Genomic DNA, 16555 nt, shown 5'->3' on the forward strand with positions numbered 1-16555 from the left:
AGAAATACCACTTGCAAGTGTTTTTCTTCAATCTGTGGAGGATTTTGCATTCCTTGAACTCAATGGAGACACAAAAGCTCTAACTTAGTTTCCTGTAACATGGCTTAACTCCTTATCCTTAGGATATATATACATACACATATATATATGTATATATATATATATATGTGTGTGTGTGTGTGTGTGTGTGTGTGTGTATGTGTGTGTGTAATATATATGTATTTTATAGCCCAGGCTGGCCTACTTTAATCTTTCAAGCAAGCAAGATATGTGTGTCTAAATTATGAGGATATTTGTCTGTTTTTTTTTTTTTCTTGCTTGTGACAACTTTCCCTGTTTAGGTGTAAAGTTAGCACACGCCTACAGAAAGAGATGTAAGATTACCCCCTCTTCTACTTCTCCTTGCCTCCCTCCACTCTTTGATAGAACCTGACTAGGTAGCCCGAGTTACCCTTGAATTCACAATCCTCTTTCCCAAATCCCCTGGACTCTGGGGTTTTCGGTGTGCACCACTATACCTAGCTTGCCACATCTGTTCTGGCATTAAAGTTTCTGCCTATGCCATTACCTTGACAGGATCATGTCCTGCCCCTCAGCTATGCCAAATCCTGCTCATTGTTAGAAGACACCTCAAGGCCTCCTCCTCATCCCTGAACTCTTTCTTGATCATTCGGATCTGGATGGGAGCTCACTGTGTCTGGAGACCTATTAGCTTATAGCGGGCACTTGTAAATGCTTCGGTTGGGTGGTGCTAACGCAGACATCAAGTGTCCAGGGTGGACTGGAAGCGGAGCAAGAAGAAGGAAGCATCAGAGTCTCCTTCAACAGCAGGAAACCGGCAGGCATCGGAGCCCAGAACCCAAGAGCACAAGACACCATGGCCCTAGTGACACTGTAGCCTCTCTGGGAGGCAGAACAGTGGACATTTCGGACACACGGTTTACTGCTGCTTGCAGTTGCTTAGGGATTTATTACTTCTGTGACCCTGGGCTAGCCACTCTAGCCTCAGCTTTCTCACCTTCAGACTTGGATACTAAGAATCTTAGAGAGTTGTGATATTACATGAGCTCATTGATGCAAAAACACATCAATGCTAAGAATGTGTGGCCACTTCAATAAATGCCATCAGATCCTCTTTATGAAAAAGGGGTGTGTGATCAAAGGAATCCTGCTACATAGGATATCCCTCTTCGTAGAGACTGACGAAGTGCATAGCATAGTAAAAGCCCTGTAAAGACTTAAGTAAAATTACTAATAGATGTTATATCATATATGATTAATAATCACACACACAGGGTTGGAGAGGTAACTTAGCAGTTAAGAGCTCCGACTGCTCATCCAGAGGTCCTGAGTTCAATTCCCAGCAACCACATGGTGGCTCACAACCATCTGTAATGGGATCTATGCCCTCTTCTAGTGTGTCTGAAGACAGTTACAGTGTACTCATATACATAAAATAAATAAGTAAATCTTAAAAAAAAATCACACACACACATGCACACACATGCATGCATATATTTACCAAGTTGGCTCTTTCCCTCTTTTTACATGTAACATTTATTCCTTCTACTTTGTTGTTGTTTCTGAGACAGGGTGTTACTACGTAACCCTGACTGGTCCTCACACTGTTGCTTAGGGTAGCCTTAAACTCACAGCAGCACCTCCCACCTCGGCCTATCAAATGCTGACTTGTAAGGTTTATTTAACATACTTTTGGAAATGTGCTGTTAATTGTATTTAATGAGCAGAGGAAAGGCTAATTAAATTGTTTAAAGCTATCATGGTTTAGGCTTCATTTCCCACAGTCTCCTTAGTTACAGGAGGAGCAGAATGGTTTGAAAGCCCCAAGGGATGGCCAATGTCAGGCAAAGGGAGCAGATCAGTGAGGAGCTGTTCTTGGCCACAGAGACGTTTCTAGAACTATAGATGCTTGGAGTCCATCCTGTTAGATTCCAGCAGCTTTAATGACTAAATCCCACCTTCCTGGGTCCCAACCCCCTGGACATAGACTCAGCCTCCCAGGTTTTTAGAGTAACCCTAATATTCAGGAAACTCTCCCACAACACTGGAAGGAACCCACCACCTTAACTATGTCCGTATCCATGTCCACAGAACTTGGAAGTTTTGCGTGTCAGTGAACACTTTCTATTTTGGAGATGGAAAGAAAAGAAACCTTCAGACTCCTTTCTTAATCTTTCCACAGCATGCATGTCTGTCAACTGAGCAGTAAACTGGAAACAATTTTAGGAAGGCATAGTTTTCGATTTTTTTTCCATTTGTAACTAGGGCAATAGAGCGGATTTTCAGTTATAGCAGAAGGTATTCATGTCCTATACCCTGGAAGGAAGGGATCTGCCTCTTGTTGTGTAGAGACAGTTGTCGGGTAGGTTGGGCTGGCCTGGACCTCGCTGTCAGACCAGGTCGCTCTCTGACCTAACGGTCCTTCCTCTCCTGGTACGACAGGCACACACAACAGCTGTACTTAAGTCTCATCTCAAAGTTACTTTTGTTTTCTTGTATTACTCTTTTAATTTAAAAGACGGACACAAAAATCCACAGTCCAAACACCCTTTTAGCTTCTTTACTTAAGTGACAAGTATTTTTATTTATATAAATATGTAATTAAAATATGCGCCCATACCGTATGTGCAGTTTCCTGAACAAAAGTCAGTAATAAGAGCAGGTGATGTTACCTATATGGTAATGAAGTAGCTTAATCCGATGTGGAGTTTCCCAAGATTCCTTAAAGCTTTAAGGAAAACCCTCAAGAAGTAAATGGAATGCAGAAGTTAAATGGGAGGCGGGGCACGTGTAAGTGTCCAAATCAATTTAACAGGACACAGGGACTGGGCAAACCTACGACCTATTACAGAACGGAAGTGTGCTTTCAGAGGGCTAGCTGTCCAAAGGTGGACTCTTTAGACTGATGTCTTTCCCCACAGATTAAGTCTTGGATCCATATCAGTAGTTTTATCCTTCATTCTGCTATGAGGTAAAAAAGATCCACAATTATGTTTTGCAACACGAGAGACTGAAGTGACATGACTGGACCACATCAACTTCATGGCCATGCCCACACTGCAGCAGACAGTCACCTAACTGTCTGCTACGCTTTCCTTCCTTCTAAGGCCTTTCCTTCCTCAGAGTTTTATTATTCCAAAGAAGAACAATCAAAATTGACCATTTTCTTATGTGATAAAACCAGTGGAAAACAAACGTAGGCCTGTCGAGGCGGAGTTAATGGTGGCCGTACATGACCGCTGCTGTGGACGCCGTGCGGCTCAGCTAGCGTGTGCCGCCTGGGTGGGGGTTCTGCAACACAAATGGTTATCTACTGTTTTCTTATCGTCACACACTCTAAAAAACATTTTTATCTTTGGCGTGTGTCAGGCACCAGCGTTCAATAGGAGGCTGAATAAAACCCTGGTCCCCAAATTCACGGGCCAGCGCAGTAAGAAACAAGTGTAGCGAAGGTCTCCAAAGGTGTTCTTTGTTGAGTCTGGGAGAGAGGCTATCGAGCACAGCAGGGCTGAAGACATCATTCCCATGGTTGGGATGCTTTCCAAGGGCACTGCCAGCGCTCAGCTGACAAAGGCCACACCCCTAACCCTCCATTCCCTTAGTTTAAAGATTATTGATCAGATTTCTAGGGCCTGTGCCCTAGGAAGGGAGAAATAAGTGGGGAGGGGAAGAAGGGAGGGAGAGATGGATAGAGACAGAGACTGAGAGAGACAGAGAGAGACAGAATAAGACATGGAGAGATAGACACAGAGAAAGACAGGAAGAGGGAAAGAGACAGAGACAGAGAATGAAATAGAGGCAGAGAGAAAGGGAGAAGCAGGCAGTTAAAAGACAGAGGAGTGGGGGAGAGAGAGACAGAAAGACAGAGGAGGGGAGCAAAAAGGAAAAGGATGGAGGTGGGAGGACAGATGGAGAGGAGAAGTAAAAGTTAAAATGCCTGCCACAGAGAACACATTCCCAAAGCAGCTAGAAGCTTCCTGGGGTGTGACGGGTGGCTTTGCTGAGCCCGAGAAATCTGTATTCTTGTGTCGGGTGTAAGCTCTAGACTATGGTATCTTTTCTTTGCCAAGTAATGGACCATGGGAACTTGGGTATTCAATCAAAGGAACCCTGTGGATCCCAGCCAGTAAAGCACTGCCCTCCGCCGCCACCAGTGAGGGCAAACAAAACACAGGCTCAATCCCCAAGGTGACTTCCCCACCCGGCACACCAGGTGCCACCCTCATGCCCAGGTGGGACACCTCTGTGATGCTGCCCCTGCCCTCCAAACCCAAAACCCGACCCTCCGGGTGTTTCTTTCCTTACTCTGGGCCTCTGCCAGAGACATGCAAGGAAAGGGTGAGCTATTACCTCAGATCATTCTCCAGGGATTCCTCGTCTGAAGAGAAGGTCCCATTGCTGGCACTCTGGGGAGAGTGACTCTGTCTCCCAGCCGATTCCTCCTGAGACAACAGAGTGCCTTTCTTTTTCTTTTTGCCAAACAACTTCTTAAAAGGCTGGAATTTGCCTCCCCTCTTCTTGTCTGTGAATTACAAGATAAACATACAGCTGTAGTTTGATAGGGCCGTGCCTCTGACTAGGAACAAATTACCACTTCTGGCCGAGAGAGCCGGGGCAAAGGGCAGCCGGAGAGCCTGCTGCTGAGAATGGCAGGGCCGCCCTGGCCTCAAGGTGCACAGTGAGGCAGGGCACAAGCCACAGGCATGATGCACCTTCTGACCATCAGGCTTCTCGAAGATCAAGAGGAGGTTCCGACTCCCAAGGCCAGGAGGGCAGCCCCCACACACACACGTGCCACATGAGGGTGATGTCTCCTCCCTCTGACAAAACTGATAGTCAGGGTCATCTGGGAGAAGCTGTGAAAAGGCATTCGAGCCATACAGGGCCTTTCAGAAGTATACGACACAAACCTCCAATCATTCTGTGACATAAACCTTGTCACATATGGAGGATAATGGTTAACTCTTGGCACAAACTTTGCCTCATTGCCACCCACGGCCAGATAGCCCTCGATTAGTCCCCAAATCTCCTTTAAAGTTTTCCAGGGAAGAGAGCCCAAGTAGTTGCTTTGAGCCAGTGTGTTTTATGACTTGGGACCAGGGCTTGCTACAAACTTTGCTGAAGGTATTGTTGGTAGCACCTTCCACTCTGCTCCTTTGGATACAAATCCCTTCGCTTCACCGCAGCTCTACTATGGAACAGAGTGTAAACCAGGGAAGTAACCATCTATCATCTTTCCCTGAGAAGCCGTCTTTAAAACTGCTTCACCCTCACTAAAGATCGGTCCCTCTGTTGACTCTGTGATGTTACTGAATGTTATTAATGTCCCTGTAGTGGACTTTGCCCATGGGAAGTGGCACCATCAGGAGGTGGCCTTGTTGGAATAAATGTGGCCTTGGAGGAATCGTGTCACCGTGTAGGTTGGCTTTGAGGTCTTCTAGTGCTCAAGCTCTGCCCAGTGCAGAGCACAGCCTCCTCCTGGCTGCCTGCAGATCGAGATGTACAAGTCTGGGCTCCTTCTCCAGCCACCACATCTGCCTGCCTGCTGCCCACCACGATGATAAGGACTGAACCTCTGAAACTGTGAGCCAGCCCCAAGTAAATGATGTCATTTCCCAAATTTACGCTGTACTTCTGATCCGAAATATCTTTATAAGTTTAGAAGTTCATCTTACGCTTATTCGACTACTAAATTCGTTAGCCTTCTTTCGAAAAGAAGGTTCATCCTACGTTGAGACAGTAAAACACGAAGTGACCTTAATAGATATGAATCCTTTTTAAAAGTTATTTCTTTTATTTTTGAGATTAAAATGTAATTGTATCATGTTCCCCTACTCGTCCCTCTTCCCTACAAGCCCCCCCACTCCTTGCTCCCTTTCAAACGGAGCCTCACTTTTATTAATTCTTATTACACATGTAACATATAGAAATGGATATATACGTAAGTATAGCCTGCTTAGTCCGCATGTTTACCTGTATGTGTGTTTTCAGGGGAATCGTTTGCTGTTGGATATCTCCTCCCTGGGGAAGGCCGTTTCTCCCTCTCAGTGCTCCTTGGTTGCCTAGAGTTCTTCGCGTAGGGTGCAAGGGGCCTCGTGGACCAACCACGTGAGTGCGTCTTTTGCTGTTGTCCTTGTTTGACTCATGGTTAGTTATGACGGTGACGGTGAGACTTTATGGGTGTAGAGTATAAACTCTTTAGATCATAGCAAGAGTTATAAATCCTTATTTGACTCCCCCCAATTTATATTCTCAAATATAAAACCTCCTATCCCCCCAAAAAGCTAGTTATAACAGTTGCAATTCCCTGCCTTAGGGACTGTCCCTGTAAACCTGGACATGGGTTTATAAACACGCATTAAATAAACCTAGCACTAAGACTGAACCCCCAGTGAACGTGATTGTTGGGGGCAGGACGGCAATGGGGGGAGGATGAGGAGGGGAACACCCATAAAGAAGGGGAGAGGGAGGGGTTAGGGGGATGTTGGCCTGGAAACCGGGAAAGGGAATAACATTCGAAATGTAAATAAGAAATACTCAAGTTAATAAAAAAAATACCCAAGTTAATAAAGATTAAAAAAACAAAACAAAACAAAAAACCCCTAGCACTTCGAGGAACACTGGAAGTCCGCTCCATAGACTCCGTTGGCTTAGGGGCCTGACAAATAGCAATGCTATTGCTAATGTTTTTTGAGGCAAAGATGGGGCACCAATCAGTTGGGCAGTTTCACGACTGTGGCAAAACCCAGCACGCCTACACCCACGTCAACCCCTCAAAGCGACCGTGAGCGCCCTGCCGCACAGAGCAGAGCAACAAGCACAGACGTCCTTCATGACATCTGAGAACTTTACCACACAGACTTCACCCATCTTGGGTAGAGGGAAGAGAATGGTAATTACTAGTAACTTGGTGTATTCACTGGCTACAGGCACAGCTAGTGATTAAATGTCTGGGCCCCAAAGACAGGAGTGTTTGGTTCAAATCCTAGTCCTGTCCTTTACCAGCATCTACCTCCCACCCTCCAGACACTCATGCTCTTTGCTTAAGACTGAACTCATGGGTGAGCAGCCGGGTGCCACAGTTTCTTAATATTCCATCGGTTTTTCACCTGGAAGACCCTATAAGATGCATATGTGCTGCTTTAAGATCACAGTGATTTTCACTCTCAAAGCACTGAATTAAATTTTATTAATTAACTTGTTTATTATTAAAATTTATTTTTGTTGTCTAATCATAACCTAAGGGCTTTTTTCCTATTTAAAGAAGCACCCATTATCCACAGTTTCATGGGCATCATCATATACCATCAGAGGCTTACGTATCATAAACACTAGTTTATCTAGATAATCCTAAAAAATTAAAAATCACCTGCAAGGTCAAACAAATAGGATTCCTTTCCCATTTTTTCAAATGGATAAAATTCTTATGTGTTTGTTTCTACATTTCTTCTTTTTTTTTTTTTTTTGGAGCTGTAACCCCATGTGTTTGTTTCTAATCTTAGAATTATTAAAGCACCTAACTTTCTGCGTTCCAGGGTGTGCCACCAACTCAGAAACGGGTGGTAGCATTCAGTTTAAGCATCGCCATAAACTTGTTGATCTGAGGTTCTCAGAAGTTGACTCCGGGTTCCTAAGGTCATAACATTGGAGATTCCAGGTAAAATAAAGACGAAGTGCACATCTTCGCGAAGCAGCTTGCTGAGTCCCTAATGTGCTATTACCACCGCTCTCCACAGAGCAGAGAACACGCAGCTCTTATTTGGAGGCTCATCTTGAAGTCTGGTTGGGTTAAAGAAATGTGACTTTTTCTTCCTCATGCTCCTCCTCCTCTTCAAGCCCCTCCTCTCCTGCCACATCTCCATGCCCCTCCCCTCATGCTCCTCTTCAAGCCCCTCCTCCTCGGGCTCCTCCAATTTTTCTAGGAGATTTACTGTGTAACCCAGGTTGGCCTCAAGCCTGGTTACAATCCTGCCTGTGCCTCCCAAGTGTTAGGATTATAGGCACTGCTAACTGTGGGCTTCTCTGAACTCAATTTGATAGTCTTCATCAATCTTCCTCCCCCACTTTCTACTGCCTCCTATACCCCTCCTGACCATTTGCATGTTAGGCAAATACTTTACCACTGAGCTACATGTAGACTTCATTATGTCTTTTAGTTTCTCTAAGTACTCTTGTAACACACACACACACACACACACACACACACACACACACACACACACAGTGCCTTCTTTCCTCTAAACTCCAGGGCATACTCCTCTGTAAACATGAGCGTTAACCGAAACATTTGGGACTTCACTAGTTAAATAAACTTAATATTTTATGCAAACTTCTGCAAACACTGTCATTTAAGCAGATACGTGAAGATAAGGTATACAGCAATGGTCTGGATCCCAAGATTCTACCAATTGAAGGAATTTTCTTACCCTGGGGCCATCTGCACACTCTTTTGAGAAGCAGCTCCCACGTTTAAAAAGATCACAGAACACGTCCTGTAGCACACAGGGACTCCATGGACACCACATTTATACCAGACCCCACAGTCCTGGGATATTTTAGTCACGACTAAGGGGCTGGCAGCATGTCACCTGGGCTCCACATCACAGGACCATGAGATGGGAAAACAGGGACACATACTGTGCCCCCGGGGAGTGGCAGGCTGATAATCCAGCTGCTTGTCAAGTCACAAGAGGAAAGAGAAGCATCTTCTCATTTTCCAGGGGAAGCAGAGTAGGAAGAAGGCATTTGCTACCATGTTGAAAAGACAGTATGGGGACCCCTTTGGAACATGGCAGGGGTCCCCAGAGCCAATGAGAGGCCAGAGATAACAGAGAGTGCCCTCGATTCTCTCTGCACCCGCAGCATCCGACATACTGCCTGAGGCTCTAGGGTGGTCCAGATCATCTGTTCTTTGCCGGGCACAGAGAGGTATGTTTAGATGCTTGTGAGGATCGGGACAGCATTGGCTAAACAACAACGATGCTTTTGGAAGTCATCAACATTCATGCACCCGCGCCAGCCTTACAAGGGCCTCTGGGACACTGGCAGCCCAGATAACGGAGAGGGTCGCTCTATGCTCTTCATCGGTCCAGCAATCTCACCTGCTTTGAAAAATGTAAGTTTGCTCCACCTTGATTGACGGATGCTATCTCACCCATAAGGCATACTAGGTGAGCGCAGAAAAGTGCACCTGGCTGAACGAGGCGTGCCGAGCTAAGAAGAAGTGTGCACAGATGATCCCCAAACATCTAGTACTACAGGCCTTTGTGGGAAGAGACAGACGAATTGTGCAGGTTCCCATCCAATTTCAGCCAACCCTTCTACTATGTTACTGCAGGCTTCCCAAAGCTGGAGGTTTCAGGCAAATGTCCTCAAGCAAATACGTCATCGTGTCAGTACTTCATCAGTGTCGGATTTAATATATATGCATGTATATACATATTCATACATGTATACCATTCGAATGTATGTATGTGTGTGTGTGTATGTATGTATGTATGTATGTATGTATGTATGTATGTATGTCACTCTAGAGGGCCTCACTATAAATCCCTGGCTGTCCTGAAACTCATTAGTTTTGTAGATCGGGCTGGCCTTGAACTCACAAAGATCTGCCTGTCTCTGCCTCTCAAGTGCTGGGTTTGTGCCACCATACCTGGCTTTGTTAAGGTATCTCAGTATTTCTTAATCACTTATTTGTATCTGTACAATTGTGCTACATTTTAAAATTAGGCTCCTATTAAAATTAGGGTTAGTGTTTACGCCTTAACTCTTAGCACCAAGCCTGGGATAGTATTTTAAAATTCACACAATATTTTGGGAAAACACCAAATTTCACTTTCAGAGAACTAGGAAGTTGTCGTTGACCTTGATTAATTGTGTGTGTGTGTGTGTGTGTGTGTGTGTGTGTGTGTGTGTTGTGTGGTTTTTCAAGTCAGGGTCTCACACAGTAACCTGCCTCAAGCTCCTAAGCGCTGGGATTGAGTGACAGACTTTTGCTTACTACAATGAGTTTGTTTTAGTAACATGTATCAATTTAGAACAACTCTATGTTTAACATCATCTTGTGAAATGCCTTGTGCTTACCCAGGTCTAAGCACAGACCTCCTTGACCACAATAGCAACTGTTTCAGTTTTTTTGTTTTGCTTATTCCTCAAATCCAGGATTTTAATATTTCTAGTACTTTCTGTTGGTTTGTCAGAGTGCCCTTTAACATGTGCTTCAATATTCACAAGGGAATCAAATATTTAGAAAAAGCAACGGAGGCAGCAACAATTTCTAACGTGAAGTCTCGGTGTTTGGATACCTCTCTCCCACATCATGTTAGGTGCGTGGGCCCTGGCTTCTCTCACTGCCAGTTTCTGCTGTTGGGAGTTTCAGAAGGCGTGAGCCAGTGTGGGATCCACTGTGAACTGAGACTAACTGTGGAGAAGCTCACTGCCACCTCTACTGAGGGGCGGGACACACGAAATGCCGTGATATACAAGGGCAGACCACATGAATGGCACAGTGCACAGGACACATGAATTTCACGGTACACAAGGGCGGGACACACGGATGTCCTGGGTCACAAGGGCAGGGCACAAAAATGTCATGATACACTATGGCAGACCACATGAATCCCATGGTATACAAGGCCAGAACATGAGAATGCCATGCACACAAGACAATTGTAGGATCTGTTCTGGTCCAGCGGGTCAAATTGATGGATAAGACAGAATCTGAAAGGACGGGCTTCAATCAAAGAATAAAACCAGTAGGCAAATGTCTGGATATGATGTGTGAAAAGAAAAGACCTTTGACTAAGAAGGTCTGAAATCATCCGGGAGGATGCAATTCACAGGCACAGGCTGAAGCCGCTGTCCACAGCTCAGTGAAACAGTATCAAGTCACCGGGGATTATAGATTGGCCAAGTTGACACAACAAAGTGATCATCAGGCTCCACCTCCTTCCAATTTGGCATCCATATTCCCATCCTAAAATACAGCTGAATCTCAAAATAGAGGCAGTATGTATGCTGATGTATGATAGCCGACACACATCTGAGACCATTTTATCCCACCCCCACCCCAGACATGCCATGCCCTTGAGTGTTCTAATGTCTCCTTTAATACCCTGTAACTTCAATTCCAGCTTCCACTTCACCACCACCACCACCACCACCACCACCATCATCACCATCATTATCATCATCTCTTATGTTAGGTCATAAAAGGATGAGAAGATGGGGTAGCTGGTGTACACCTGAAATACCAGCTATTCAGAAAGCTGAAGCAAAAGTATCACAAATTTAAGGCCAGCCCCGAGAAATGTAGCTAGATCTTGTCTTCCAGTCAAAAGCTAAAAGGCGGCTAGGAATGGGTCAGTAAGACGGCTCACTGGGTAAAGGTGCCTGTCATCAAGTCCTGAGGTCGATCTCCGGGACCCACATGGTGGAAGGAGAGAACTGACTCCTGTAAGGTGTCCTCTGACCTCCACATGTGTGCACCCACCCTACTGACAGACTTCTATTAAAGGGCTGCAGCTCACAGGGCCCTGAATTTACAGTACTGCAAAACGGAAGGCAGGGGCTGGGGAGGGAGCGCAGGTGCTGAAGTGCTGTGGTGATCCAAGTTCAACGCCCAGCTCTTAACCCTAACCGAGCAACAGTGACGCAAGCTTGTAATCCCAGAGCTGTGTAGGCGGAGGCCGGAGGATTCCTGAAGCTAATGGCCAACCGCTGTAGCCTAGTTAACAAGGCCCAGGTGCAGGTGACAGACCCTGTCTCAAAAGCAAGATGGAAGGCTCCTTAGTAATAACATGTGAAGTAGGCATCTGGCCCGTCACCTACATGCACACACACAAGCACGTTGCCTGTGGTGGTTTGTAGAGGAATGGCCCCCACAGACTCAGAGTTAAATGCTTGGTCATTATGGAGTGGTGCTATTAGGAGGAAGTGTGTCACTGGGGTGGACTTTGAGGTTTAGAATGCTCAAGCCAGACCCAATCTCTCTCTCTCTCTCTCTCTCTCTCTCTCTCTCTCTCTCTCTCTCTCTCTCTCTCTCCTCTCTCTCTCTCTCCTCTCTCTCCTCTTTCTCCCTGCTGCCTGCCTGCAGATCTAGATGTAGAACTCTTGGCTCCTTCTCCGGCACCATGTCTGCCTGGACACTACCACACGTCCCACCATGATGATAATGGACTAAACCTCTGACCCTGTCAGCCAGCCCCAGTTAAATGTTTTTCTTTCTGAGAGTTGCTGTGGTCATGGTGTCTCTTCCCAGCAATGGAAAACCTAAAACACCTCCTCCCAGCCCCTGGGTGTATGCTCACACATACTAGAGCTAACACTCCCTCTGCCTTTGGCTGGGGCCTCAGTCGGTTGTGGTGCTCTGCAGGCTGGGAAGATCCACTCCTGCATTCCTCACAAACCACTGGTCATCTTAAACTGGGTGGCCTTGGTTTCGTGTTGCCTTTCATTACAATACTAGGCGTACAGAAGAGGTTGTCCTGAAGGAGCGCCCTCCATTTTGGAAGAACTCTTCTTATCCCACCATTTACAGGCAGCCCAGCTTCCCCCCTGCTCCCCTAGAAATCACTATAGTAACCTCTTCTCTGCCTGTTGACTGAGAGGCACCAGAAGCCCAGTGTGGCTGGAAGACACAGCCTCAACTTGAATAGAGGGATTCTGTGTTCAAGGTTCCTAGCGGAGGCGTTTATCTTTTTGAAACCGAGCGAGACTTCTAGTGGAGCCAGTTCTAAAGACCAGAAACAAAGGTCTGCGTCAGACGGTAGCAACGGTAACTAACGGCTTTTTTGGTGAAAGGTTTTTGCTCTTCGACTGACCTGCACCGAGGATTCAGAGAGTATCTACCTATTCTGCAGACATTTTCCAAGTGATCTGTGCATCAGAAACTGGTGGGATAAGACAGCCCCAAGCCTGAGATCCAAGAGATTGATGATCTCAATTTCTACCCAAGAAACCTCGTAGACTCGTGGCCACTGGTCTGTGTGAGGAAAAGGAGAAAAACTCCAGGCTGCCCGGGTTCTGTTAGGAAGCACTTTTGAAATGTCATCTATGCTGGCTGTGTTCCTCCAAAATTCTTATATTTCCTATTTTTCTCTTCTTCCCACTGCCCAAGCCCCTTCCCCCAGGAACGACTACAAGAATTCCCAAGGACCACAGCAAACGGAAGTTCTCTTTTGGATGTCATGCACCCCAATTTTGTTACCTACGTCTGACTGGAGATTGGGGGGTTCGTTCTGTGCTTTCTGTTTTGTTTCTGTTTTTCTCTTTACTGAGTCTGAGAGTAAAGCAGGAACTACATTTTGTTTACCTTTTCTTAGCAACAAGAAGGAATCTTTATTTCAAGTTGAAGAGACACAGGAAAAGAGCCTGCTGCGTCTTGGGATCTAGGGCAAGCCTACTTTGCAGTTTCTGAGGACTTTAGTTTCTCCTGCCAATGTTCTGCAGATGTTCAGTGAGGTTGTTCTGAGCTGCCATGTGGGTGCTGGGATCCTCTGGAAGAGCAGCCAGTGCTGAGCCATCTCTCCAGCCTCTAGAAGCATTTTCTTTAGAAAGTTAAGTAAGCTCAGATTATGTCCGGCCTCCCATACCATCACCTTATACAATATCAATCATATTCACATGCTTTTCTCCCCCTGCTTTGTCACTGGATTATGCTGGCTTTTGTAACCATGTGCGTTTTCAGCAAAATACGTGACCTTTGGCACCTGGGAGAGGCAACAGCGGAATCTGCAAACTGGCAGAGAGGCTGAGTCATTTAATATTACTCCTTTGTGTCGGTATCCAGGACCTTACTCTAGGAAGGGAAACTGCTGATTTTCAAGAAGAGAGTCACAGTCTTAGAACTCAAGTGTCTGTCCCTGTCATCCCGCTGCTACACTTGGACCCGATGCAGTGAGGCTGACCATAGCTAACTTCAAAATCTGGGCAAAGATGTGGACCTGCTGATGGTTAACCTTCAACGTCAACTTTTCGGGCTTTAGATTTGACTAGGGAAGCACATGTCTGTGTGCACCTGTGGGAGTATTCCCAGAAGTACTAGAAGGAGACCCATCCTGAATATGGGAAGCAGCACACACAGGCTGGGGGCCTACAGTGAAGAAAAAAGGGGGAAAAAAGGAGAAAGTGAACTGAGTACCAGTCCTCACTTCTGTCTGCTTCCTGCCTGGAGCTGCAGTGTGGTCAGCTGCCTCCCATGGCTGCTCCAACAACTCCCACAATGATGGACTGTACCTTCCAACTGAGACACAATGACCCCTCTCTCTGATACTGCTTTTGTATCATGTTGCTGTAATGATAAAATAAACTAAAATACCTGCTTCCAAACACACAGTAAGACGGCAGGGCTTGAAGTAACCACTTAGGGTTGTGTTTAGCCTTTAGGGGCAAAGTCTGATGGGCCATAAACATACTCGTGTTTATGGTCCGGTGATACAGAGGTGGCTTTAGTTGCTGCCAATTCTGCTTCAGGATGTCCAAGTTGTGCAACCCCTGCCTTTGATCTCCTGCTTTCTTTTACTGTCTTGCATATTCAGGAATACGCACTCAACCTGGCTTCTGCTCGCCTCCGACTCCTACGGTTTCCCATCTTGCAGAGCAGACTCCGCCCACTGATATAGAGGACAAGTCAGAGCTGCCCTTGCAAGAGCTCGGTTTTCCAGCGTTTTCAAGGCTGAGTTGATTAGCTCCTGCCCAGGTGTATTTCCTGTGGCAACGGTACAATGCCCTGAGTCAGCACTACCGCCCTGGAGGAATTTCAGAGCCAGCCAGCCTTCAACACCTTAGGAGGTGACTGTGCTGCTTTCCCAAACCCACAAAGTACTCAAGATTCCGGTCTTTCTTGAGAGATAACTGGAGCTTTGTGGGGATAGGGGGAGAATTCCCACGAGCGGCTGACGAGCTGCTTTCTCTCCACTCAAAAGTCCTGAGTATTGGTGGCTGTGAGGATGACCAAAGGAGGTCTTGTGGTTGTTGTTGTTATTGTTGATGGTGGTGGTGGTGGGAAGTGTGTGTGTGTGTGTTAGAGTAAACTGAGAGCATGTGAAGCCCGGGGGAGAGGGGTGGATTTTTAGACTAAGGCGAACTGAGGGGACTTGGCCATCTATCTAATGGGTTAAGACCAACATCCTCTTTAAAATAAGTAGAAGAAAAAGTAGGGGGGAAGTTACTTAATGATACTTTGGTTCTCAGTTCACATGTGTGTGTACACAGCTACACACACACACACACACACACTCACACACACTCACACATTCAGATAGAGACTTATTTCCTGCTAGGATAAATTAAACCATATTTGTAAAACATTAAGAAAAATGACCACAGAGCTCATTAAGACACCAGGGTCAGAAACCGTTGCAACAGCCATGCTTCTAAGCGAAGACGAGAAGGCACTGTGAGCAGAAATGGGCTGAGAGCCACCAGAGTGATTAAATGGGATGTCTGGTGCCACCAAACCCAGAGCTGACGCTCGATTCTGACTCTGAGCATCTCGTTTAATTAAGGACCCAAAGCTTCCATTTCTTAATTACAGAAAGGAGAAAGCTTTATTAAACTTGGATCCTAGTAGATGCTTAGCTTGGCTGGGGCTCGACTCGTAAACTCTGATCAGGAGTGTGACGCTAAGAAAGTATGGCGTTCACTTTCTGTGCCTGTTTTACCATTAATATAAAATTCCCATCCGGGTTAAAAGAGATGTGGTTTGTGTGTTTGCTTGTGAACGTGCTGGAGATGGAGTCTAAAGTCTCACACACACTGGGCAAACACTGCTGTACGCTGTACTCCCTGATGTACTCCTAACCCTCGTGGTGTGGTGTGTGTGTGTGTGTGTGTGTGTGTGTGTGTATGTATATATATACATATATATATATAGCGCACTTTTCAAATGATGCTGTCTGGAAGTTGAGACAGTCAATGAAGCTTCTAGCCACTTTTATTCTATGCTCAGGAAACGAAGCTGAATGTGGTGGTGCCAGGAGGGAGGAGAGCCTAGGATTCTCTGTTCTGAGCCCCACACCCAGCCACCAGGCCACTCGGGCCCTCATGCTGGAAGACTGAGACTCGGGACGGATCCTCTACTCCTCTCTCCCAGTGTTTCAGAGGCTCTTGGTCTAGACCAATATCCAAAGTGTTCATGCAGCATCTGGTTATTAGTAGAGAGATGGAAAGAGACTATTCTAGAACTGCTCAACGGAAACCCTGCTTTTGTTCCTGCAGACACCAGGTGGGACTTTTTAAAACTTATTGTTGACCTCTCTCTAGCTACCCAACATGAAAGCAAGAATGGATTAGGGAGCCTTTAGACCAGTGGTTCTCAACCTGTGAGTGGTGACTTCTTTGGGGGTTGAATGACCCTTTCACAGGGGGTCGCTTAAGACCACTGGAAAACACAGATACATTACGACTCACAACAGCAGCGAAGTTACAGTTAAGAAGTAGCAATGAAAACGGCTTTATGGTTGGGGTCTCACCGCGGCAGGAGGAACAGTATTAAAGGGTCGCACGCAGCCTTAGGAAGGTTGAGAAGCAC

General features: G+C 46.1%; 1 protein-coding gene and 1 long non-coding RNA gene across 15 annotated transcripts in view; one reads left to right on the forward strand and one right to left on the reverse strand.

Annotated features, from left to right (window-relative positions):
* Cracd (capping protein inhibiting regulator of actin dynamics) overlaps window positions 1-16555 on the reverse strand; it is a 235361-nt gene that overhangs the window by 41103 nt on the left and 177703 nt on the right. For 11 of the 13 annotated variants that reach the window (NM_001427853.1, XM_087582457.1, XM_087582458.1 and 8 more), the window contains 1 exon segment: window positions 4372-4543. The gene's annotated coding sequence lies outside the window, so the exon portion shown is untranslated. 13 annotated transcript variants of the gene reach the window in all.
* The window catches only part of LOC120096736 (uncharacterized), a 45052-nt gene that overhangs the window by 11496 nt on the left and 17001 nt on the right, over window positions 1-16555 (forward strand). For both annotated transcript variants that reach the window (XR_015637382.1, XR_015637381.1), the window contains exons 2-4: window positions 6013-6129; window positions 7557-7678; window positions 15974-16249. This is a non-coding gene — a long non-coding RNA (uncharacterized LOC120096736). The remainder of the gene's footprint in view (window positions 1-6012; window positions 6130-7556; window positions 7679-15973; window positions 16250-16555) is intronic.

The sequence above is a fragment of the Rattus norvegicus genome, chromosome 14 (genome assembly GCF_021556685.1).
Source record: "Rattus norvegicus strain SHRSP/BbbUtx chromosome 14, alternate assembly SHRSP_T2T, whole genome shotgun sequence".
NCBI lineage: Eukaryota > Metazoa > Chordata > Mammalia > Rodentia > Muridae > Rattus > Rattus norvegicus.